Here is a 26140-nt window from a genome sequence, read left to right as displayed (position 1 = left end):
GCTCTGGGAGTCCTGCAAGAATGCTTTTTTTTCCCATTCCAGATGACTTTATTAATAAATTGAGTAATTGCAGAGATGTATGGGTGCAGTCGTCCAAACTCATTGGAGTCATCCACAATATTAATTCTTAATTCACTGCACCATGACTTCTATGCTGTACATTATTTCTGTTAAGTGACGAGACTTTTGTCTAAGCAAAGTTAGACCTTACTGTCCTAATTAAATAATTAAAAATCAAGGCATGATCATATATTATTGTGGTAAAATAAGCGTAATCTAGAGGCCTTTGCCCTTTTATATTCATATTCACATCTGATACCAAATGATCAACTAGAAGTCAAGTTATTATTTGTTGTTTCTTATGCTTGAATAGCCTAACAATTGTCAGGTAGTGTATCTATTTGCAATAAATGTCAAGGTGTTATATACTGTAGATTATTAAGTATGTCGTTGATCATTTGTTTTCAAATTCATATAATACTGAGCATATATATATATATATATATATATATATATATATATATATATATATATATATATATATATATATATATATATATATATATATATATATATATATGCACATGTACAATATTACATTTTTTGCAGTTACATTAGATTAGTCTGTGCTGAAGCCAAATCTGGAGCATAGCTAACAAAATAACTTACAATAACAGTTCAAAAACTAGTACACCCAAATTTTTATGTAATAGAAAAGTATTAAATACAAATTTAAAAAAGAGAAAAAATAAAGAAAATTTTGTTGAAATTTTGTAGGTTGTATTTTTTTTTTTGCAACATTTTACTTTCTAAATGTTTGGTGACTAAAATATTATTTTAATAAATATATCTGTTTGATAAATCACCAAACACCAAACAAACATATAAATTAAATGCACCAAAATACATTGGTTGAGAAATAGATACAAACATTCATTTTCAAAATGGGGCAAGCAAGGGGTGCAAGGAAATTTTCACAGCATGTCTGATAAAAGTTTTTTTATGGAGAAAGTCTTATTTGTTTTATTTCGGCTAGAATAAAAGCGGTTTTGGATTTTTTTAAAATCAATTTAAGATTAAAATTATTAGCCCCTATACGCAATTTGTTTTCGATGGTCAACAGAACAAATCATCGTTATACAATAAGTTGCCTATTTACCCTAACTTGCCTAGTTAACTTAATTAACCTAGGTATATCTAAATTCTACAATATTTTCATGTATTGTGCAGAGATTATGTCATAAAAGCTTTATATTTGTGCCAAAATATACATTTTTGCTAATGCTATGACTGCATGATTATGGAAAAAAATGGAGTATCTTGATAAATTATAATACCGTCATTGTGATTAGTTGTGTATGATTAATCTTCATCTTTAGAAGTATCATGCAAAGTTGTTTGGAATTGCTTTAAAGCTTCAGATTTGATTGCATTCATTGTTTTGTGAGTTTATGCACTTGATAAACGTGACCTGTGCTGTCAGTAAAATATATAACATCCCTTCACACACACTATGTTTGACTTCTGGCAGGTGATGAAACTCATGGCAGATAAAGGATGAATCAACAAGGAGAGGAAAAAAAGTTCATGACCCTCCAGATGAGAAACACAGTCTGAAGATACTGATGACACCGGATCGGTTTTGGCTTCTGGTAAGTTCAGCTTTTCCTCAGAAGACTTTTTCAGAAACATTTTCAGCATCAAAGCTTTATCCGTGCCACCGTCTCCGGCCTGCATGGGAAAATTCCACAGTCAATACTGGAGGATAACAAGTCAAAGGGATGTTTCAGATAGCGCACTGAAATCTCATTGAAAGCAAACGGTGCTTTATTTAAGGCCAAACCATTATTGAGCAGTCTATTGAATGAATCACTTTGTCTGAGAGCCCGCGAGGGAATCAAAGCAAAGGGGGATCTGTGCGAGGCCTGTGTTGGGAAATGGATGGAACGAATCAAGCAAAGTTTAAAAGGACTGATGCTTTATAATGGAGTTTATGTCCTGCGGGCAGCAGTGACAGGAGAACTGCAACGTTCACTTGTGATATACGCTGATGCTGGACAACATGACAGATTGACTTATGGATGAACTGCAAGTTCCCGTTTAGCAGTTTATTTTCATCCCATATCTCTTAAAGGAACACTCCATTTTTTTATTTTATTACTCAGCTGATCTTCAGGAAGAGCACTTTTAGGTTAGCTTAGCATAAATCATTGATTCGGATTAGACCATTAGCTCAAATATTCTTAATTGAGTTGTTAGGACTGCGTTGTTTTGGTTTGTGTTTTTGGATCTCTTTGCTTGTTGTGAGCTGGGGCGTGACTTTAGTGATTACAGCACACCTGATGCTCGTTATCTGCCTTATTTAAACCTAGTGCGAGAGTTTGTACAAATCAAAACAAAAACAAATCATTTGGCATACAGAAAAAGCAATGAGACATATTATTCCAGATTTACTCTAAAGAGGGATGCCACTGAAGTTGTCATATAATTTAGACCCTTAAACATTCAATAATTCTTTATTAATAATCCTAAAGATGTGAGAAATAATATGTGTTACTCCCATCAGTGGACATCCATCAGAAAACCCATGCCTTCAATATCTTTCCTTCCATCTTTCATGGAAGTTTTACTTTTCTAATTATGAATAGCATGGGCGGTGCAATCTGTCAATCACAAGAGACCTGATCAATAGTAAACCACGGCCACCAAACAAATTCACATCAGATAAAGTCCTGCTCAACATAATCTTTTTTCTTTAACTTTTACTCAGAAATTTGGCACAATATGAAAGAAATGACTATTGCAGTTTCTGTTTCATGTGAACTTCAAGTGTCTGATCTTCACCACAGCATAACTCTTTAACTCTTTTATTTTTTCAACGTATTACTAATATATACAAGCCAAAAGCCTCTCTAGACTCATTACATTTGCTTCTCAAATCATTTTTTGCCTTATCCCTTGAATTTTGAAATCTACCCCATTGACATTGAAACGTAAGAGAACAGACTTGTAGGATGAGTGCTTTCTGCTTAGCTTGCATTACTGGCCTGAGTTTGATGTGCTACATTAGACAACCGGATTGCACAGCTCCCTGAGGGTTTGGACATGAAGAGAATACAAAAGAAGCTTCTCCTTCTGTTTTCCTGGAGGTCTTCTCAGGGTCTCTTAGATCCAGACCTGCGGATAAAGCTCCCATAGTGAGATCCTGCTTGTTTTCACCTCTTTTATGTAGCCAGACTCCATGTTGGATTTCATTCATATTGCATGTTATAACAAAACTTTTTTTTGCACCCACAAACTTTCTTATATATAGTTGAAGTCAAAATTATTCACCCTCCTGTAATTTTTCTTTCTTTTTTTTATTTTAATATTTCCCAAATTATGTTTAACAGAGCAAGGATTTTTTTTTCACAGTATTTCCTATAATATTTTTTCTTCTGGATAAAGTCTTTTTTTGTTTTATTTTGGCTAGGATAAAAGCAGTTTAGATTAAAAAAAAAACATTTTAAGGTCAATATCTTAAATGACTTGCCTTATTACTTAAACTGGCCTAAGTAACCTAGTTTATCCTTTAAAATGCACTTTAAGTTGAATACTAGTATCTTGAAAAATATAAGACTTTATTTATTTATTACACCTCAAGTTTAGGAGAAAATAACTATGGGAATAATAAATGAAAAAGGTTGTGGGTGGTGGATTTCCCAAGGAAAAAAAAAAAAAAAACGTATGCAAATCGTATCTTTTGGTCAATCGGTCGACATTCAAACGTGGACACTCAGTTGGGAGTAATTGAATAGATTTATTGTAGAAAATAAAGTAGCAATTTAAGTGAGCATCAGGCCAAAATAACAAGCAAAGAATCTTCAGAGTAAATAGACTAAATAACCTGCAAGGCCACGTTTACACTAATACGTTTTAATTTTTAAACGCATACGTTTTTCCATACGTTTTTCGCTTACATTTTTCGTTATAATTTTTAACGCATATGTTACACCATCTGTCCTCACTACGGCAGAGTTTTCGAGCACCGAAAATTGAGCTTTTTAAAAATTCTAAAAAGATCGTTTTTATTGTAAAATGTTGTTGCTCTGTGTTAGTGTGGATGGGGAAAACGGAGACATCTGAAAATGGAGGCGTGGCTGCAGACATTCGCCTAACTGATTGGGACTTTTTCCTCAATATTAAGTAACCTTAGTTAAGTTCAGTGTTTCATTATCTCCTTGTAAGTTCAGACTTCGCAAGTTTGAAATGGAAAACAAACTCCAGAGGACATGTCAAAGGGAACAGTATACTTTATAACGCAATTCGCATCACCCTGGCTATGTTTTTGAACAAGATGGCAGGACAAAGAAAAAGACGCATGAAATGTGCAGCAAAAAAAAAAAAAAAATTTAGTTGTAGCAATAAAAAAAAACAAAAAAAAATCTTTCTCCAGAAGAAACATATTTGACTTCAACTGTATATACTATGTAAAAACTAACTCTTATATCGATTGTGATGATTCGCGACTAATCATTGACCAGCATTACTAAAATGTAATCCTTTTCTTTAACTTTTGTTTAAATAATCAACATGTGAATTTGATTTTAGATTATTAATAAATATCCCAAGTACACTGACACTAATATGATCGCCACATAAGTTTTCCCAGCAGGAACAGGACGTCAACATGATGTCAGATTGACTTTGTAGCCCAGTGTCGTGGGACGTTGCATTTCTTTTGGAATCGAAAATCGGTTTGACGACAGACCCCAACGTCAGGCCAATATTGGACAGGGCCTGAAAATGATATTATATCGAATCGCAATAAAATTTATGTCAATAACAATAAGCTACAATTATTATCGAAATATATATTCAAGAGTTTCCACTTGGAGATGCTTAGCATTTATAGCAGGTTTGGCATGCTGTCCCGAGAGAGTACCCTGAGCTCGGAGATACTTGAGCCCAAGACTCCTGCCAGGTCAATAAGCATATAAGGGGATCCTAGATCAGGTAGGTCTCAAGAGTTCCCCTTTAGATGGGGTGGATTCTTCCAAAACGAAGATAGAGCAGTAGGGAGAAAACGATCCATTTATTGTAAGCTTGGATCACTCTGATTGGATTACTACTGATTACAGATGAGAAGCCAGTCGTGCTCAATCATATCATGTGCTTCTCTCGAAATTAGTTTGTGAAACTTCACTTGTTATTGTTCAATATGAAAAATAATGATCAAGATTGCATTTTTGCCATATCGCCCAGCTCTAGGCCGGCACCAATGTTCAAAGACAGAGAGATGTTGCATTTGTGGTTGCTTTTCAATGCAATCTAAAAAAAACAAAATATCAACGTTTAATGATGTTACAGCTGACATTGTGTAGACGTTACCGTTATGCTGTTTATCAGATGTTGGATTTTGTTTGCGATTTCTGACGAATAAATGTCAGTATTTGACGTCAATATGAAATTTGTTTAAGACGTTGGCTCGACATTAGATTTTGGTCACTTTCCAATACAACCTAAATTCAACCAATTAATTCGTTTTTGGACATCAAAATAACATTGTTTTAAGATGCTGGCGACCTAAATCTAACCTAATATTAACATCTAATGAGGTTGTGTGTCTGCTGGGTTGTTTTCTAAACATTCGAAGCCCAACTTTAAAATGAAAAGCCTTGCTTGTATAATATCAAATGCTAAATGAGCCCCAGGGTGTGTGTTTGTGTTTGTGTGTAGCTGCAGGTAACAGGTCCACTTGGACAACCCAAGGCGATGAGAAAGAAAGCACATTTGTCTGCATGTATTCCTTTGCACAACAACTGTAACACATACTTGCTGAATAATTCAAACTGCTTTTGTCCATTAAGTGTGTTTGCCCCTTTCCAATAAGGGCTTTAATATTTAATGTGTTTGTGTGGGGATATCTGTATACCCTGCATGATGAGGGCAAACTGAGCGATGCTGTGTCTACATTTTAGATGCTGTTTATTTTAGATTTAACCGAATTGCCTGTATGATTTAGCAGTAACAGACAGTTTGGGGCCGGAGAGAGTAAGACCGTGGACTATCGGCTCAGATTTGAAGAGTTATTTGCGTTGATGCATCCTCAACTTCACAACGTGCGATGCCCTGAGGTTTATACATGGCCTCAGGTATGTCAAACGCATATTAGATCTGTTTCTCTTTTAACACCTCCAGGTTTAGCCTCCGCATCATCCAACAGTCTTTCCTTGCTTGGCCTGTCAACTTGAAGCAAATGTCTTACTCTTTTGAAGCTTTTTTTTCTTGTGTGTTATACTGTATATGTTAAAGTGTAGATGGAGTAAATGCTGTGAAATGAGCGAGAGTAAATGAAGATGTCGTTATATTTTGACATCCAAATTCTGTGAAGGACCACAAGGCATTTGGTATAGGTAATCTTGTTTCACATGGACATCAGGAATCTAATCTTAATCTGAAAAAGACCATAATATGACTAAGGTGTTTACATGAGTGGCTTTTTCAGGGCCTACTCACACTATGCCATCCGTACCGTGCCCAGGCCCGTTTCCTGGATCGTTTGAGAAGTGTGAGTGCGCTGAATCGGGCTCAAGCACGGTTCACTTGGCCGGCCCTGGCCCAGTTGGAAGAGGTGGGCCTGAGCGCGGTTCACTTGGGCTTTGCTTCGCGCCACAGCCCGAAACTGAAAGCGAGACGTGAATTTTAAGGGACTGTGAACGCAAACTGCCAAAGTTTATTAAAGACGCAAACTCCTCACAGCACCACAGCTGCACACCTTCAGCAGACCTCCTCATTCCTGCAGCATGAGGGCTTTATGATTGTTTATGAGCGGCAAAAGTGGCGGATCTGTTCGGCAGAATATCTGACTGCTTGTCACCGCATCCCTAAGGACTGTTTGGCGAAATATTTGACTGCGTGTCACTGCATATCAAACGACTGACACGATATAACTAGAAAAAATCTCCACTGTGTTGCTGAGTGAGGGAGAGTGCTTCTCACTGAACAGCGCAGCAGCGATGACGTAATCGTGCCGAGGCCCGATATGGTGTTAGTGCGGGCCGTCGGGGGAAACGGGAGGGGGGACAAGCATGCTTTGGCCCGGTTCGAGGCAAATGTACCTAGTGTGTGAGTACGGCCTCAATGTTCCTTTCATGATCACGTTTTACATGTTATACATAGTTTGCTTAACGTCAATACATAACCATTCAATGCTAGTTTCCGCCAGCGTTTCATGCACCAAAGTACATGTTCGTCTTGGCACCATAAGTGATTTTGGACGTTTAGTTTTTAGTTTTTAAAGTTCAACTGCAGTTAAATTCTCACACGTAATGACGGTGGATACAAATTCTTAAACAACAGGCCACCTCTATCATTTCATTCACTAACTTTTTATTCACGCCCCTCGACAAACTCGGAGGTCTTTTATAATGCCCATTTCTTCCAGGCTTCTAGCTTGCACCAAAATGTGCTCTGTTGCTTGAAGCTATTTTTATTCTTAGCTGGCAGCTAGCTCTCTGCAACTCTTACTTTCGCCAACTGAAGCTAAGCAGGGCTGCACCCGGTCATTACCTGGATGGGAGACCACATGGGAAGGCTAGGTTGCTGCCGGAAGTGGTGTTAGTGAGGCAGGGGGCTCTCAACCTGCAGTATGTGTGGGCCCTAACATCCCAGTTTAGTGAAGGGCATTCTGGCCAAATTTGGCCACTGGCCCCTGTCCATCATGGCCTTCCAACTATCCCCATATCATAATTGGCTTTATCACTCTGTCTCCTCTCCACCAATCAGCTGGTATGTGGTGTGCCGTCTGGTGCAATTTGGCAGCATCATCTAGGTGGATAATGCACATGGGTGGTGGATGAGGAGATTCCCCCCAAAGCGCTTTGAGTGTCTAGAAAAGCGCTAAATAATTGTAAGGAATTATAGTTATTTTTATTATTATTCACAAAATATAAAGACAGGTACTACAAAATGGAGATAGTTTGATTCCGGTGTTTACATGTCTGTTCTGCACTTCTGTTTAGTTTCAAATGTGCACAAGTCGCATCAAATGTGTAATCATTCATTCATTCATTCATTTTCTTTTCAGCTTAGTCCCTTTATTAATCTGGGGTCGCCACAACGGAATGAACCGCCAACTTATCCAGCATATGTTTTACGTAGAGGATGCCCTTCCATCTGCAACCCATCTCTGGGAAACATCCATATACACTCATTCACATCCATGTTCTGTGGGGGAAACCGGAGCACTCGGAGGAAACACACACGAACACGGAGAGAACATGCAAACTCCACACAGAAACGCCAACTGACTAAGCTGAGGCTCAAAACAGCGACCTTCTTGCTGTGAGGTGACAGCCTACCTACTGCGCCACTGTGTTGCCTTGTGTGATCATATAAGTTCAAATAATTGAACACTAGGCTTGGGCGGTATCCAAATTTTGATACCGTCAAACCGCCTCCATATTTTACCCCGGTTTCCGGTATTACCGGCGTAATAAAAAAATTATGACGTAAGGCTCAGACAGCGTCACCAAACTGTTGGCTTGAGCCTAAACCATTCTGAAACTGAATACTTTGTATGCGACCTTAGGCTCGCGGTGAGAGAGAGAGAGAGAGAGAGAGAGAGAGAGAAGCGACGCGACGCACAGCACCTCTCTCTCTCTCTCTCACACACACACACACACACACACATCTCTCCCGCGATTTATTCAGAAATTTACTCCCACACCATAAGAAATCTGGCCGGCTCCCGCGGGAATGCAGAGCTGTAATCGGGCCATAAAAATTATACCCGATAGGTCCCGAGTCCGACAGGTACAGTTTGATTGACAGCTTTATAAAGCCCGAACCCATTTACAGCCCGACATTATTCAAATGTGCTCATGCACACAGCTCTATTGCATTTTTTCAAGAATGAGTCATTTATATGTTTTAACATCATTTATTCGTAACAAACGTAGACTAGGCTATATGCCACTTGAAAGTTGGAACAAAGAAATAAAGTAAGTCCTCTGTAACATCGTAACATATCAGCACTCTATAGGTCTAGGTACATGCACTTAGCCTTTAAATTGGCCAACACACAAATGAAAAAAAAAATCTTTCTTTACAAATCAAATTAAAATAAACTCTAAATGATGACGGGTATTTTGGCAATAACGAAATTAAGATAAAGGCTCTGCAAGGTTTGTTTCTCAACTTCTCTTCACAATTTGGCATTAAGGCGGCGGTGAAGCTGAATATTAAAAGAATAATGCCACCATTAGTCTGTATACTCTGTCTACATTATGATTATATGGTTTAATTAATATTTATTTATAATTGAAAAACCCTTTACTCACCAAGATTAGGCTACGTGTGTTTGTGGAGGAACATTATTAAATCCACAGGCTTTAGCGCATGCAGTCCTGCGCTCACGGGGTCCAGCAGCTGAACACCCTTTCCTGCTGCTACAGGCCGAGATGCAGAGTTCTGATCTGGCTGATTTTGCAAGTTTTGGGTTGGATTGTTTGTTCATCTTCTACCAGTCAGGAACATCCATTTAATTTTCCATGACAACAGTTTGTTTCACTGTAGCGAGAGGCCTCGTCTTTTTACCTGTCAGCTTGCGGTTTAGGGCTCTACCGTAATACGCAGTGTATGAGCGACCGCAAAATACCTGCGGCTGGAATAACCGCTCCTTCTGAACTAGTGACTGACTTGACCGCCTTAAAAATTCACTTTTTTTACTACTTCATCATCATTTGTTTCACCTTTGCAGGGATGGATTTTAATGCAGGGATTTGGATTTTTTCGGGTCTCGCCGGGTTCGGGCAAAGATCTTCAGCTCTAATGCAGACCTCTCGTTCATATTAACCACGTCTCCCTTCTGTTCAGTCGAAACTGCCAAAATGCAGGACACTTTGAAGCGCGACACGTCACCTCTCCCTCTCCCCCTCCCTCTCCCTCTCTCTCTCTCCCCTCCACACTGTCCCGTGATGACAACCACACATACGTTTTTGTAGGCATTAAATAAAGGATATTTAATATTTTATGACGGTATAACGGTATTGAAACTGACACCGTTGCTATTTTTAGATCCCGCGGTATACCATAATACCGAAATACCGCCCAAGCCTATTGAACACAAGCAAACACAAATTTTGTGTGAGGGGGAAAAACATCCCTCTAGAAAACTCTGCGTTTGGTGTGAACCCAGCATAATGATACAATGTATCGATTATTTGCTTTAAATATTGATGCTGTTGTGCTTGCCAGTGGTGTTGTCTTCGCTGTCGATTACTTCCTGTAGTTTGTTGTAATCGCCAGCTGGGTTATCTATATGGGAGATTACTGATGAACGAACTATAACTTCCAGTACTCCCTGCGCTCATTAACTTCAACAGCAGCTGACAATAATCTGGAAATTCACACACAGACACAGCTGCTGCTCATTTACACTGATTACAAGGACTATAAATACACATCACCTTCATTCACACATTGCTGAGTCTTGTTTGTCTATTGAACATTATGAAGCGTTTTCCTTGTTTGATCTTCCCGAATTTGATCCTAGCCTTGTTCCTCATTCAGATTTATTGCCGCCTTGTCTCACCTCTCGCCTATATTTTAAATACGCTTATTGTATTATCCTTATGATATTGTTTTGCTACTGTTATGAGTCTTGCCTGTATGACCTTGATTCTTATAAACTGCAATTGGATCCGCAAGTCTTTTGTAAGAGTTAATTTCGAAGTAGATACTTTCATAATATTTTAGACACATTTTTATTTTCACACTCTCCACATCTCCACATTAATAAACCGTATCTGTTTCTATAAATCACTTAATATATTAATATTGATATATAGTTCGGTATTCCTCTGAAATAAAGTCTAATTGTATAGCAACATTTTTTTGAAGTATGAACAAATATCGTATCGCTGGCAAAGATTATCGATATTGTACTGTATTTTTGATTTATTTTTTAAACAATTTGCATTGACAACCATTTAGCTGTAGCCCTGTAATATCTAAATATATAATACTCTGCAATATAAATATCAATAATAACAAAATTAATGTGATATTGTGGTATTGCGTAAAATTATTCTCTATAATATGCAAATATACAATAAAATAAATTAATTATAGTTGTAAGGAATAAATATAATAATATTAAAATATATTAAAATATTTACACTACTTAGCACCAAACCTATACTAACATGTTTGTTTTATCATCTTCTATTATTAAAAACTAAAAGAAAAGTCCATTGCTCTCATAAGCAAGAGTGCCATTTTTTTTTACAAATAGCAGCACAATGAAAAATTTCCCCCAAAATGTGGATGTTTTTTTTGTCAAAATCATAGAATTTTTTTTATCATGTAAATTATATCACAGTAACCATTCAGCTCACACAAGGGCATTTTTTCCCCCAATCTGACCCTCAAAATGATTAATATTTTTTTGTCACTGTTGGTACATGCTAATGACTGCCATTTTTATGGTACAGTTTTGTGAGACACTTCAAGATCGCTATTAAAATCTGATGATTCAGAACAACAATATCTGTCTATTGACCATGTCATGTATAAAGTGCCATGTAGAGGTTTCAGTGCACCCTAAAGTGCTTTGTTTAGTCATTTTACCATCTCCTGGGTCCAATTCATGCAGCAAGTCTGTATAATATATGGCTACATATTGAACAGCTCATCATGAAAATTCATGGGGCCAATAACTCATTTTATCAATCACATGATGAGGTCACCTTAAAGAGACATTTGTGATGATAAAGGTGTTGATGGTGTGCCTTATTGAATGTTTATGATTTTAAAGCATTTAGAAAGACCAGTAAAATATATATTCAGACTCCAGAAAATATTGGCTTAATGCTATGTGAGTGCTTCTCTGTCTTCGCTAATATATTATGCCTTTATTTACATTTTTATTCAGGCTGTAGGCTCCAACACATTTGAAAGGAATGAAGAGAGAGCACACATGACTGTTATTTAAGCACTTCAATTCTTTATTAGGGGAAGAGCCATATATGGTAACTTCATTGACATTGACTACTGTAACCAAGGATGCGACACTGACAACAGTGGTGAGGATCAAAATGCATGTTTTTTTAATTGGCAGGATGGTCAGGCAAGCAATGATCAACACAGGAGCAAAAAGATGTATGAGGGCAATCCACAATCATAGTCGAAATAGCAGGCAAATGGTCAGAAGGCAGGCAGCATACAGGTATAATCAAACAAAACAAAGCAAAGGTTCAATACACAGAAGGCAATGCAAGGAAAGCTAGTGATGTAACGTTGTGCGCTGAGGCTTCGAAGCATGTATCAAAAAAATGATACTTCTCGCAGTGAAACAGCGTACCGGAGCTTGATTCATTTTGCCAGTTAGTAAAGTGTATAGCGAGAGATTAGGCATCGATTACATACATTTTTACTGTTTCAAAGCACTGCACCTGTCCAACTCACCAGTAATTAAACTAAAATACAATAGTAATTTATAGTAAAAAGGTTTAGAACCACACTAAAGTGTATTAGCGTATTTTTACAACTATCTTTAAAGAAAACCACTGCATATCGTAGTGTTTAACGGAGACCAGCTGGCGAGTGCAGCTCAAAAGCATCATTCACATAGCCTCCTCCTTAGAGCATTCGACTCCCATGCAGGAATCGCTGGTGCAGTGCTTTTCTACACTTTAACCAGAAGAGGTCCTCATCGAGCTGATTTAGAAAGCTTCAAGTAACAAACTATTTTTCTGAAACAAATGAGTCGAGCGCTTCACTAGTTCAGAAGGTTCATTTCACCATCACTTTGGAAAACGCGTTGTAGTGTCACTATAAAAGATAAGACTCAGCAACAAGTGTCTCAGAGTGAGCCATATATATGTGTTTTTAATCAGTACTTGAGCAGCATCAGCTGTGAGTTTGCAATCAGTCAGGATCAGGAACCGGTTGTGTGTGTGTGTTGCATGACTGGGTTTTGTAGTCCATTATGAGTCAGGATTTGTAGTTCATGTGAGTGTGAAATGTTTTCCAGTGATCTCTGGTGGTTAGATCGCTGATAATCATGAAACCTACAATGCAATTTATAAAGGTGCCATATACTGCATTGGTTTAATAATTTAAATTGTTCACTGATATCTACATAATAGGTAGATGGTTTAGGTAAGTTTTATATGCTCTTTTATTGCTTATAAAATACCCCTAGAATCAGAATGTCCATAATTTACCTTATTTAGATTGTTCCATGAATATTAATGAGTTATATTATATTATATTACATTACATTATATTATATTAAGCTGTTATGTACAGTGTTGTAGGCTTTTTCAGTATATCAGGACAAACATGACATATTTTTTATTTCAATTTTCAATAATTCTCATTTTATTTCTATTTAGCAAGATGTATTAATGACATAAAAACACAATAAGTACGATTTAAAACTAAAACAATAAAAGAATAAAAAAGACAAAAAACAGCAATATTGCTAAAACCTTAAACAAAATTTAAATAAAAAAATTAATAAATGAAAAAAAAAACATAATTACTACTGTCTATTAGGTTTATGAATTTTTTTTTGTCATTTAAAAAATGTTCCAATTTGTACTGATTGTCAAATCAAGCCATTATGCACACAAGCAATTAAACGGCAAATAAATAATCAAAGTAAGATAATGAGCTGCTACCTCAGACTGTGATAACAGTCCATATATATATATATATATATATATATATATATATATATATATATATATATATATATATATATATATATATATATATATATGCGTGCAGGGTTGGCAGTGAGTTATCACTCAAGATAAATGAGCATTGCTCTGCGTGGCGCTCTGTTTCAGACTAAAAGAAATGGAAGTGAGCAATGACACACTAGCGGGTCGGTATCTTTACCTTGATGATCAATAAAGTGGCTGCCATAACTCAAGAATAGCATATTGCCACAGGCTTTCCCACTGTTCCGGCCGGATCCCTCATGCTTTAAATATACCTGTTCTCCAGTCCCACCTGCTGATATCTCCTGTTCCCTGCTCGCTTTCTTCTACAAGGACAGATAGGACTCGTCTTCCTCTTCCTGATAGAGCGAGGACATGGTTGCTTTCATATAAACAAAGTTTGGTCTATGGTTTCACTTCAAACCAAACACACAAACATCAAAACAATCCAGTAGGAGAATTTTTAACACACAAACACACACACTTTTTTTTTCCAAAGCACATGCAGTAGATATAAAGTACACCTTATCCATATTGATGTTAACTAAGATCCGTGTAAGGTTTAAAATCATAACATGGTAGCTTTGTAAAATCTGCCTTTTTAGGCAGAAAGGTTTGTGGTATATAAAAAAATATTTTGAATTTGCTTGATTAATTTATCATGTTTTTAGATGTAGATAATCAAGCCATTATTGATGACAGGCCACTGAAGTATTTACTGTTATGATTATTACTGGATTTCTAAAAAAATACTGTTCATTCAAGGTGGTAATGTGGCCAGAAAGTAAAGTAAATTCAGCTACTTAAAGAAAAGTGCCTGTACTGCCTCTTGGTAATGTCAGTTGATGAACTGTTCACAACATGTTAACAACCCAAATGCAACCACCTAGAACACCTGGCGACATCACACATCACTGCAACACACAAGGACTTAGAATATCTTAGCAACCCTATAACAACCACATAGAATACCAGGAAACAATACTGTACAGCAACTCAAAAGCACTCAGAAAACCTTAGCCACACTATAAATATCTGGCAACCACAGAACAACACTAACTGCTCCTCAGCAACCTCACGTCAGCAATTTAGAATACCTAGGAAACATACTGTATGCTAACACAAGAGCACTCAAATACCTTAGCAGCCCCACGGCCAACACATAGAACACCCGACAACCATTTACCAACACCGAAGTACTTCAAACATTTTAGTAACCCCATAACAGTCATCTATAATATCAGGCAACTACTATACAGCAACTCAAAAGCACATGGAAAACCTTAGCAACCCCATAAATATCTGCCAACCACAGAGAAACACAAAACACTTAACTGCACCTCAGCAACCCCTCGTTGACAATCTATACCAGGGGTGTCCAAACTCGGTCCTGGAAGGGCCGGTGTCCAGCAGATTTTAGCTCTAACTTGCCTCAACACACATGCAAGATGTTACTAGAAAGCCTAGGTTGTTTCTCAATATGCGTTCTTCAGCGGTCTTGCGTCCTCGTGTTTTCGTGTAACGTCATCATCAGCTGCCAAAGTTCAGTTCCAATCCTCAAAACCACAAGAACAGAGGACGCGTGAAACTTCCTGGATGTGTTCTTGATGTCGAGGACGCACTGATGCAGACTTCAGCACCGAACTTGCTCTAGAAGTCCCAGAAGTCATTGCGACTGGAGGTGGGAAGCGCTGCGTTTTATTTAGATTTATTATTAAAGAGATTTGACTTGTTTACCTCAAGAGTTTCCCTAAATGAAACGGTGAATATAAACATTACCATGGACATCGTAAAAAGCAATATACACGTTAAGGGTGTTTGTTTGCTGAAATTTGTATAAAATTCTATTTTATTTGTATTGTGCAACATATATTTATAATGTTTTTATGCACTGTATATGTTCTGAACAGGGGAGAACAGTAAATCTTTGTATAAATGCTTTAATGTTTAAATAATATTACATTAAAAACACGTGAATGTCATGTGACCATCAGGAAGAACGCAGCATCTCATTTCTCAAGGGCGCGTTCTTTGTTCTCGTGGTCTCCCAAGTTCATTCTTCCAAGGACACATGGCAAGTCTGGTCTCCACAAGCAAGCAAGTCCGTTCTCTTCATTCTTGGAATTGAGAAACAGCCCTAGTAAGAGCTTGATTACTGTAACCCAGGTGTGTCTAATTGGGGTTGGAACTAAACTCGAGTTTGGACACCCCTGATCTACACCTAGCAAACATGTGGTAACACAAAAGCACTTAAAATAGCTTTGCTGCACCACTGCAAAAATGTAATGTGAACACCTGGCAACTATTTACCAACACCAAAATACTCAGACCATCTAAGCAACCCTGTAACAATCACCTAGAAAATCTAGCAGCCATACAGCAACACAAAAACACTCAGAAGACCTGGAAATCAGGAAATCACACAAAAACACTAAATATACCTCTGCAACCCTAGGCCAACTATCTAAAATGCCTAGCGAAGCAACACAGAATACAGAAATTAGAATAACTTAGCAACCCCATGACAAACATGTAAAACACCTGGCAACCATTTATCAACACCGAAGTGCTCTAAACACCTTAGCAAATATTAACACCTAGATTATCTGGCAACCATACAGCGACACATAAGCACTCCAAAAACCAAGGTAACCCCAGACATATCTGGCAACCACACAGCAACACAAACATACTCAGAACACCTGAGCAACCCCAATTTTTTAGAAAACAACTGCCAACCATATATCAACACCAAACCACCCAGAATAACTTAGCAACCCTACAATATCTGACAACCATACAGCCACACATAATCACTCAGAAATCATTAGCAAGTTCATGAAAAGCATCTATAAAACCTGACAACTGTACAATGACACAAAAAATCACTCAGATCATCTGCTCGACAACCACACTATTATCTGGCAACCATACCTCAAAAGCACTAAAAATACCTAAGCAGTCTCCCGGGAGTCTTCTGCATATTCATAGTGGCCAGTGAATGAGATATAATATCCTGGACATGGAGGAAAATCTTCATCTTCGACTTGCCCCAACAACACTCTCTTCATCTACTAATAACATAAACATAATATCTGTAAATTACACAAAACACCACATATACCTCGGCAACCCCATGTCAACTATCTAGAATACCTAGCAAAACATAACATAGAATATAGAAATTAGAATAACTTTGCGACCCTATGACAAAGATGCCTTTCCCCTTACTCCAACATATAAAAACACACCTTCAGGATCCTCCAAAACTACCTTGGCTAACTTGGGATATCTGGCAACCCAAAGTCAACCAGAATATGTAGCAAACCTATAGTAACACAAAAGCACTCAGAACAACATAGCAACCACACAACAAACATGTAGAACGCCAAATGTCGAACCATGTCCAGCAAATGTAGAGCACCTGGCAACCATTTAGCAACATCAAAGTACTCTAAATACCCAAGCATCCCAGTGGCAACCCTATAGCAGCACATCAGAAGCATTCAGAACATCTTAGCAACCTCATGCCAACCACCTAAACAATCATCCCAAGTCTTCCTGGAGTCTCACCTCATATTCATAGTGGCTCTCTGATGCACGGAATGAGATATAATATCCCACAAGCAGAGGGAAATCTACCCCCCAACCCCAACCATCCCCCACTCTTCATCGTCATATTACTTCACCGCCTTGCTCTTCCCGCATATGGAACACACTTCCTTTGGGAACCCCAGCAAACTACTTTGGCCAACTTGGAATGTCTGGCAACTCAATGTCAACCAGAAAATCTAGCAAACAAATAGTAACACACTAAGAAATAGTAAATAGTAAAGCACTAAGAACAACATATCAACCACATAGCAAACATGTAGAAAACCTAATGTAAAACCATGTCCAGCAAATGTAGAAGACCTGGCAACCATTTAGCAACATCAAAGTACTCTGAATACCTAAGCATCCTCGTTGCAACCCTACAGCAGCACATCAGAAGCATTCAGAACATCTTAGCAACTTCATGCTAACCACCTAAACACCCATTCCAAGTCCTTCCTGCCTGTAATTGAGAAATAATATCCCAGAAATGGAAGAAAATCACCTATTGTTTTCAGAAAATGTAAAAATCTAGTTGTTCAGGAAGTGTCAACCTAATTTTGAACCAATGGGGATTTATTCCTCGGAGTTGCATTGTATAAAAACCACAGATCCAGAAATGAGTAAATGATTTAACAACAACTGCAGCAAAATGAATTGTCTCCATTTGCCTATTCATCACTCTTCGTCCCCTGGCTTGCTTTCAGACTTCCAGATCAAGAGGCCTCAATTCTTGCCAAACCGGCTTTTATCTCTCCAGTGTTCAATATCCCACAAAATCCATTCTTTGTGTTCAGTTCATAATGAGTCTGTCTGTATCATCTCCGATTGACTTCACCCCAAAAAATAAAATGTGAACCTGAACTCATTTCCTATTCAAAACGTCATGCTGCACTGACCCTGCAGTGGACTGTTGGATTTAGTCACCAAGGCTAATCACGGACACCCCACACCTGCCAAACCCGAGTCTCATCCCAATCATCTTACTCGCAATGCAATGTTACTTTGCTTCCAGTAGATTTATTAATGTCTCTTGGGTGAAAACCTTTGTTATCAGCATTATAGTAAAACATTAACAATGTATACAAGTCACAGTGGCAGTATTTGCATGGACTTCCCTGTGCATCCCAGCAGATACCTTAATGTAAAAACACCATCATTGATATTGGCATTAATAAATGTGGAGGGAATTGATGTCAAAACCTTGATTTCCACATATTGATGTCCTTTTGACCACTAACATAATAACACAAAAGTATTAAAATATAGTATATAATAATACAATATAATAAAATTGACACTGACATCAAAAAACATGTCAAAAATGCAGATTGACTTGATGTCAAACCCTTGATGTCCATACACTGAACTTAAAAAAAGACAAAGTATTATAAAATAATACATTAAATCAGTGGTTCTCAAACTTTTTTTATCAAGTACAACCTTAGAAAAAAATAGTCTCTCCAAGTACCACCAAAATGAGCAGTATTGAAATACAGTAGTGTAATAGGCCCAGTAAAGCAGCTACAACTCTGCACAGTAAAAAAAAAAAAAATTGGCAGATTACCTCAGAAATATAGGCTATATGTCATATATGGCATATTATATACATAATTTTTGATAAATTTTGAAATATATGTAGCATGTACATGACATATTTCATTCCTCCGCGTACCACTAGTGGGAAGCCAGCGTACCACTAGTAGTACACGTACCACAGTTTGAGAACCACTGTATTATATAATAATATAATATAATATATTAGTATTATATTATTAAAAGAACATTTATGTTCATCTGAAAGGGGGCACACTTTAACATATTTCACAAACTACTTAAAGTATTTATTCCAAGTAATTTTTTTTTCATGCATCACTCCGCAGTCTTCATTAATAAGCTAATTAAATAACTTAAACTCAAATTAATCTTCCATGTTAATTTATTTGACAAGAAATGTTATTATATCTGTATTGTAGTGATATAACACATTTTATATACTCATCTACATCAAGCCACATTTTTTGCACCTGTAAACTTTAACATATTGACCTTATTCTAAAATGCGAGAGTGCGCCTGTTTTCACGATTGTTTGATTTAGTCGCCTATGGGAGAAATTACTAGGAATAATAAAAGACAGAAAACATTTAAACTATTTGCTCTACAAACAAATGTTTGCATGACTATCCAGACCAAGTAGAATATCATAATAAAAAAATATCAGTTTGCAACATCAAACAGAGAAACGAGCAATTTTTATTGTCTAAAAATGAATGGAAGTGTTTTGTAAGCAATATCCAATGTCCCTAGTTCACTTATTTTGGCAATGCAGTTATTCTAATTTGCTTTGGAAAGATTTTTCTCTTTTTGTAATTGAGAATGTTGATAAAGATTTTTTCCTTACTATGGGAAAATGTTTAGTTTTGTTAATTATAAAAAAGAAGCTTTACTTAAAAAGAAAATATATTTTCTTAATCTTCTTATTTATTAACAATTTTTTTTATACATAAATTAAATTTTCAAACCAAATTGGTGGTGGTTTTTTTCTTTTTCCAAAATGTTTTTCTTTTTGTCTTTCCTTTTTCTTTATAATGTATTGTGATTGTATATTCTCACTTTTTACATAATAATAATAATAAACAATGCAAGAAACTACTTTGATGTAAAAATGACATAGGTGCTTGTCTGGATGTCTGTCCTTCCTTTACCTGGCTTCGCAAAATTTCAAGCAAGTAAAAATTGGTAATGGATAATGTAGTAAACTGTGCATCATACAGTTATTTATTTTTATTTTTTTCTGGCTGAGCGTCCTCATCTGTAGATAGCAAACAATGGAATGTGCAGAAATTTCTCTGGCAAACAATAGGTCAGTTAGGACAGCTGATTAAACCCTGAACAGAAAGCCAGTGCTTAGGGTCATCCTGGGTCATCGTATGATGGATGTGACCTCCATTTGGTGTGATAGTGTGCAGGAGGGTGATCTATAATGCATGCTGGACCACAAAGCTGAAACTGAGAGACTGGACAGCGGATAGGAACCAGCATGCAGTACCTTCAAAGGCCTATAGAGTGCACTGTTTCACTTGTGGCCGGTGTAGGGCTTAAAAAAAAAGAAACAATCAGATGCTGAGGTTGGTTGCTGATTGCTGTGGTGAACTGAAGGCAAGAGGACAAACAATCTGGTTCGTGAATGCAGAGTCTCAAATTCATACACTTGCTCTGCTGAATAATTTTGGCACCTGATTTCTTTCCAAACATATGATTTGTGCGAAACTCCCGGGCGTATGTGAAATGACAAGGTGTAATTTCTCAGTGGTTAGAGGTGGAGATTTGTGTGAGTGTGTGTTTGTGTGCCGTTTGTCCTTTGGCTGTTTGGCAGTGCAGTGGTCGTGTCAGCATCCATTAAAAGATTAATTCATCTCTATCAGCTCTCACCTATACGGCTTTCCCTGCCACTTTGGCAACTCTTGTGTGATTGTGTGGAACTAAACAGAGTTAAGTCAGAATGGTCTGGGTTCAGTAGTTAAAATCAGCTGACTGGACGAAATTGATTTTCTCCCCCATTGGTTAAATTAATTCAGTAATTAATAATGACGTTATTTACTGCTACAACTGTTTGACACCACAATAAGCAATTATACATTTTTCCATTCTTCATTTTGAGACATTGCTAAAAGTAATGACACTTGCTGTTAAGTAAGTATTGATTCAGCGCTTATGGTTTTATTTTAAGCATATCATTATTTTTATTATACTATTATATTAATTAATAATCTTGACTTGTTTCAGTTTGTGTTTTTTTGTTCTTTAAAACTAAAATAATATATTTTGAAGGCTGGAAACCTGTAACCATCAGTGCTGGGCACGTTCCTTTTAAATGAGTAATTAGTTATAGTTACTTTTCACAAGTAGTAACTGAGCTACATAATCATAAAAGTAACTAATTAAAAGTAAAGGTAACTATTGCGTTACTTTAAAAAACATCTAATCCGTCAAATGACTATAAAAATAAATGTAAAACGTTGTACACGAATATACACTTTTTTAATGTTGTACAATGTGAGAGACAACCATCAAATTTAACACGCTATTATAAATACTATCATTACTATAGTTGCACAATAAAGCACAACAGATGGTTTAGAACTTTATAAGAGAAAAGTAGTTCTTACATTTCCAGTTTGCAATAGCTACCTTTTTTTGGCCATCATTCTGATTCGTTTGTGTGTGCGACTGACTGTGTGCATGTACTAGTGTGTGAACACCTCCACTACTCCTATTCCGATTGGCGAATGATGGAAATGTACTCTGTCTAAGCTAGGTTTGAGCGATGTTGAAACATCGAGATGGACGATGGCATCGTCGTCATAGGGGGCTATGAATTAATTATAAATAATTAATTAGGTCATAACAAATTAATTATATGTAGCCTACCGTTTCACCTACTTCACCCGCTTGGTCTTTGTTTTACCCATAACCAGATCATAAATAAATAAAGATGAGTTGCGCACAAATTGCCAGCTGTCAATCACTTTACCATGGGACACTGGCATGAATAGGCAGAGTGATCTGTGTTGTTATAATGGCGTCAACAAACACTATCTGAGGTTATCACTAAAATTACTAAGTATAAATGTGAAAGTGAAAGGTTGAAGCAGTGTACTGATGGTGTGACACGTTACCTGAGATTCAAAAGACCAAAGAGTCGTTAGATAGAGACAACAATACTTAAATATCACGTTTAACAACTACAGTAAAACATGATCCAGCGGTACATCCTTGATAAACTGTCCGACGTGCACTGCTCTCTGATTTGACTGCTGGAGCTCAGACACTGCAGAGCAGAGCGGTATAGTGTGGAAGGAGGGCTTTTCAGAAATGCTAGATAAAGTGCCAATGTGGATGTGGATTGTTTCCGTTCTAAAATGCCATTTTAAAGCTAAGACATATTAGTGTAAATGGGGCCTAAGTGTGTATTTTTCGTGAGTGGGTTGCTGCTGCGAGGGAGGCCGGGCGGAGGATTGCGATGCCGGCTCAGCATTGTGATGGCTATTGGCCATCGGCAATGGATTATGGCATCGTCTATCGACCCAACCCTAATCTTAGCCAATCATCACGTTCTTGGTTAAACCATATTCACAAACACACCAATCATCATTCCTAGCTGGTCATGTCACACTCATACACACATACACTCTGGACCCTAACCCTTAACCAATTCACTTATAGCACATGTCTTTGGACTGTGGGGGAGACTGGAGCACCCAGAGAAAACACCATGTCAACACATGGGAGAACATGCAAAGTCCACACAGAAATGTCAACTGACCCAGCCGAGGCTTGAACCAATGACCTTCTTGCTCTGAGGCAACATTGCTACCCACTGCGCCACTACGCCACCCCAAAGCCTAATTATTACATTGTTAAAATGACTATGATTAAATATTCTTAAGAATAAAATATTATGTGTTCTTTGGAAGAATGTCCTTGCATTATGATGTTATTATGTCATTCTGACATTATATAATGAGTGGCATAAATTGGCCTTAAAATGACAATAATATCCTTTATTGCAATATATTTTGGTGCAATATATTGTGCAACAAAAAAAAACAGATATCGTGACAGGCCTAAACCAAGGTTGATCTGTGGTTACCTTAGTATAAATACAATTACCGCCATTCTCGTTGTTTTTACAATGAGCACAAAGAAGAAGAAAAACAGCAAACTACTGAAGATAACAAAATCAGAAAACTCCTGTTTTGACAAGCACTTGTGTAAAGAGATTAAAAGCTGTTGACAGCTCTGTTTTGGAGAAGTACAGACATTTTAGCGCATTTAAAACTTGCAGAGAAGTAGGTAGATGCTAAATTTAAAATTGTATTGGTTTTGTACACTTTAAAACCCAAAACGTTAAGGCAACTCAAAGCGTTTGAGGAAACCGATTGCAACAAACCATTTAAGTTCAAAAACTAATCCTAATGAGTACTGTGAACTTAATCCATTTGAGTAAACAAAGCAATGTGAGCACAGTAAAGCCCAATAAATGGAGAGAACTTAACCCAACTGAGTATTGTAAAACCCAATAAGTTAAGGAAACTCAAACCGTTTGAGAAAACCGATTGCTACAAACCATTTGAGTTTGAAAATTTGAAAATTATTCAAATTATTAATTTGAAAAATTATCTATATGAGTACTGAGAACTTACTCCATTACTTTGAAGTAATGAGGTATTTAATTATTTTATTAACTTCAACACTGAGTTCAAAACTTTTTTCAAATGAGTAGAATGAACTTTCAGTTTTGAGTTAACTGCACTCATTTTATTTGATAAAGTTGACTTTTGGGTTTTGCAGTGTAGATACAGCAAACAACTTTAAAACAAAGAGTTTTATTTCTCCATTTTGTTATCTACACACTTTGTTTTTATAAATGCTTCCAAAACAAGGGCTCTAGAAAAACAGGTGTGTGCTAATGCACATTATAGAAACAATACTCGGAAATGTTTTGTGATTAACACACTTTGTTAAGCTGCCATTCTGTCATCACATTAGCTATTATGAAATTCAAGTGTTTTTGCAGTCAGTGTGTGTTCAGTCAAACAACGAAAAGGATTTAAAACTAAGGTACATAGCACAGTTATGTTCTCCAAATGCTTTGGTTGAAAGAGCTCAACTGTACATTAAACTTCTATATTGTTGAAAGTGTTTTAAAAATCTTTACTAATAACCTTAAGCAAGTTTCTCCACATGTGTACAGCCTCTCTGCATGTGGGTTTCTATTTTTGTCTCTTTTCAGTAAGATGTTGTTTTTATTTGTTCTCTCTGTTGGAGAAGTCTTTGCAGGCATAAACCGAAAGCTGCAGAGATGCGTGGGACAACAAAGCAGATGATGGGGGGTTTTGCGAAAGCTATAATAAAGGAAGAAACTCAGACCCCCAACTCATCCAGCACCCCACACAGTTTATAAGACTATAGACAACTTTTCACCACTTCACTTTTGTAAACATTTCATTATCACCTCGCGATTGGTTCTGGGTAATTGTCAGTGACAGTTTTTGCACCGTTTTGTCAACCGTAGTGAAACCCCTGTAGGGCGGAACAGAGATACGACCAATTACACAGCCGCCTGGCCTTGAAGTAATCAAAATTATTGTATGAAAACAGCTCATTCCCCTGTGTATTATTCTGTGTGTGTGTGTATGTTTATTGAGGAAAGTGGGTCATGTTGTGTTAGAGAATGGGACGTAATAAATTGCTTTCAGAATTTGTGCGGTGAGTTCATGGAGATCAGTGCAGCATCTTTTCCAGGGTTTGTGGTAGATCGAGCGGCTATGTATAGGTGTTATACATGTGGTGTTAATAGGTCAGCAGTAGACTTCTGCTGCCATCAAATTTTTATCAGGATATTGATCTAAGCTGCAAAAAAGATTCTTTTAACAGGTATAGAAAGATTTGTACAGATAAATACCAAACACAGAAATGCCAAAACATATTGTATTGCTTTATTGTGTGTGTGTGTTCAGTGTGAATAAATGTTTTAACTTTTTAATAAACACTTTACAATGAAGTCTCATTAGTTAATGTTAGTTAATACTTTAAAATCAAAGTGATTTAAGTGATTTTTTTTAGGTATGAATGATTTTTGATTTTGACCATTCTTTTTAACATTTATGGCTTATGATTTTAATGTGTTATTATGCATTATTAATGCTTTTGTATTTGTCATTACATTTACTTCAGTTAAAATAACTGATGTTAACAAATGGAACCTAAACAGTTACCAAACAAAAGACCTATAAATAGTTACATAATTTATGTATGTAAGTGAGTGGACCTTGCAAGTACCTGGTTGGACCCCATTTTGGCCTTAACTCTTCAATGTACATACATACACTCAAAACATTACACGTGCTGTTTGTTCAAACTACCTATTGAAAATGAGCTTGAGTTTTTGAGGAGAAAAAAATATTGTTTCATGTTCAATCCCTTAATCTTGTAAAAAAGTAATAAATAAGTTAACTTCATTCCTTCATGTTGTCGCAACACAAATCGATTGTGTTGATCCCAGCATTTTATTGTATTCAGAATGATGCTGGATGCATTTCTCCGAGATTTTAAGTATTAACATGATTGCATCATACACTTGGTAAAGATTTGTCAGCTGTGCATACATGAAGTGACTTTGGGTTTAAAGCTGGTGCATGTGGATGTCATTCGAGGATAGTGAACTCACTGTCATGTTCATGAAGCAAGTTTGAGATGATTTGAACTTTGACATGGCTCATTCTCCTGCTGGGATTAATAATGGGTACACTGTGGTCATAAAGGGATGAAGCTGGTCAGCAACAATACCCATTTAGTTGGTCCTAATGGTCATAAATTGTACCATAAAAATATTCCACACACCATTACAACATCAGCAGCAGCCCGAACAACTGATGGAGAGAAAGGATGGATCCCTGCTTTCATTGTTTTCACCAAATCACAACACTACTACAGTATATGTATGTTGCAGTAGACCAGGCAACCATTTCCAGGCTTCTATCTTCCAAGCCAAATTTGGTTGGTCTCTTTTTATGTTGTTGTAGATCATTTTCTTCAAAGTTTAAAGATTCTGTTCTGCAGATCTCTGATGTAATGAGTAGTCTGGATTACTGTTGCCTTTTCTATAAGCTCAAATCTGTCTGGTCATTTTACTGTCCTCTGTAAAAAGAGATTAGTTACTGTACTTAAATAAGTTATCAAACCTTTGTAACTTGGGATTATTAAAGAAACACTGTCATTTTTTTTGGGAAATACCCTCATTTCACCACTCCTCTACACTTAAACA

At 36.9% G+C, this 26140-nt stretch overlaps 1 protein-coding gene across 9 annotated transcripts in view; it reads left to right on the top strand.

The window, feature by feature from the left end:
- The window catches only part of LOC147831095 (uncharacterized), a 208457-nt gene that overhangs the window by 9161 nt on the left and 173156 nt on the right, over positions 1-26140 (top strand). For 8 of the 9 annotated variants that reach the window (XR_015525066.1, XR_015525062.1, XR_015525061.1 and 5 more), the window contains exon 2: positions 1532-1652. The gene's annotated coding sequence lies outside the window, so the exon portion shown is untranslated. Of the gene's footprint in view, positions 1-1531; positions 1653-24144; positions 25106-26140 lie in introns of those variants that run through there. The other variant, XR_015525059.1, reaches the window with a different exon arrangement.

The sequence above is a fragment of the Danio rerio genome, chromosome 24 (genome assembly GCF_052040795.2).
Source record: "Danio rerio strain M-AB ecotype USA chromosome 24, GRCz13ab, whole genome shotgun sequence".
Classification (NCBI taxonomy): domain Eukaryota; kingdom Metazoa; phylum Chordata; class Actinopteri; order Cypriniformes; family Danionidae; genus Danio; species Danio rerio.
This window is presented reverse-complemented; position numbering and strand designations above follow the sequence as displayed.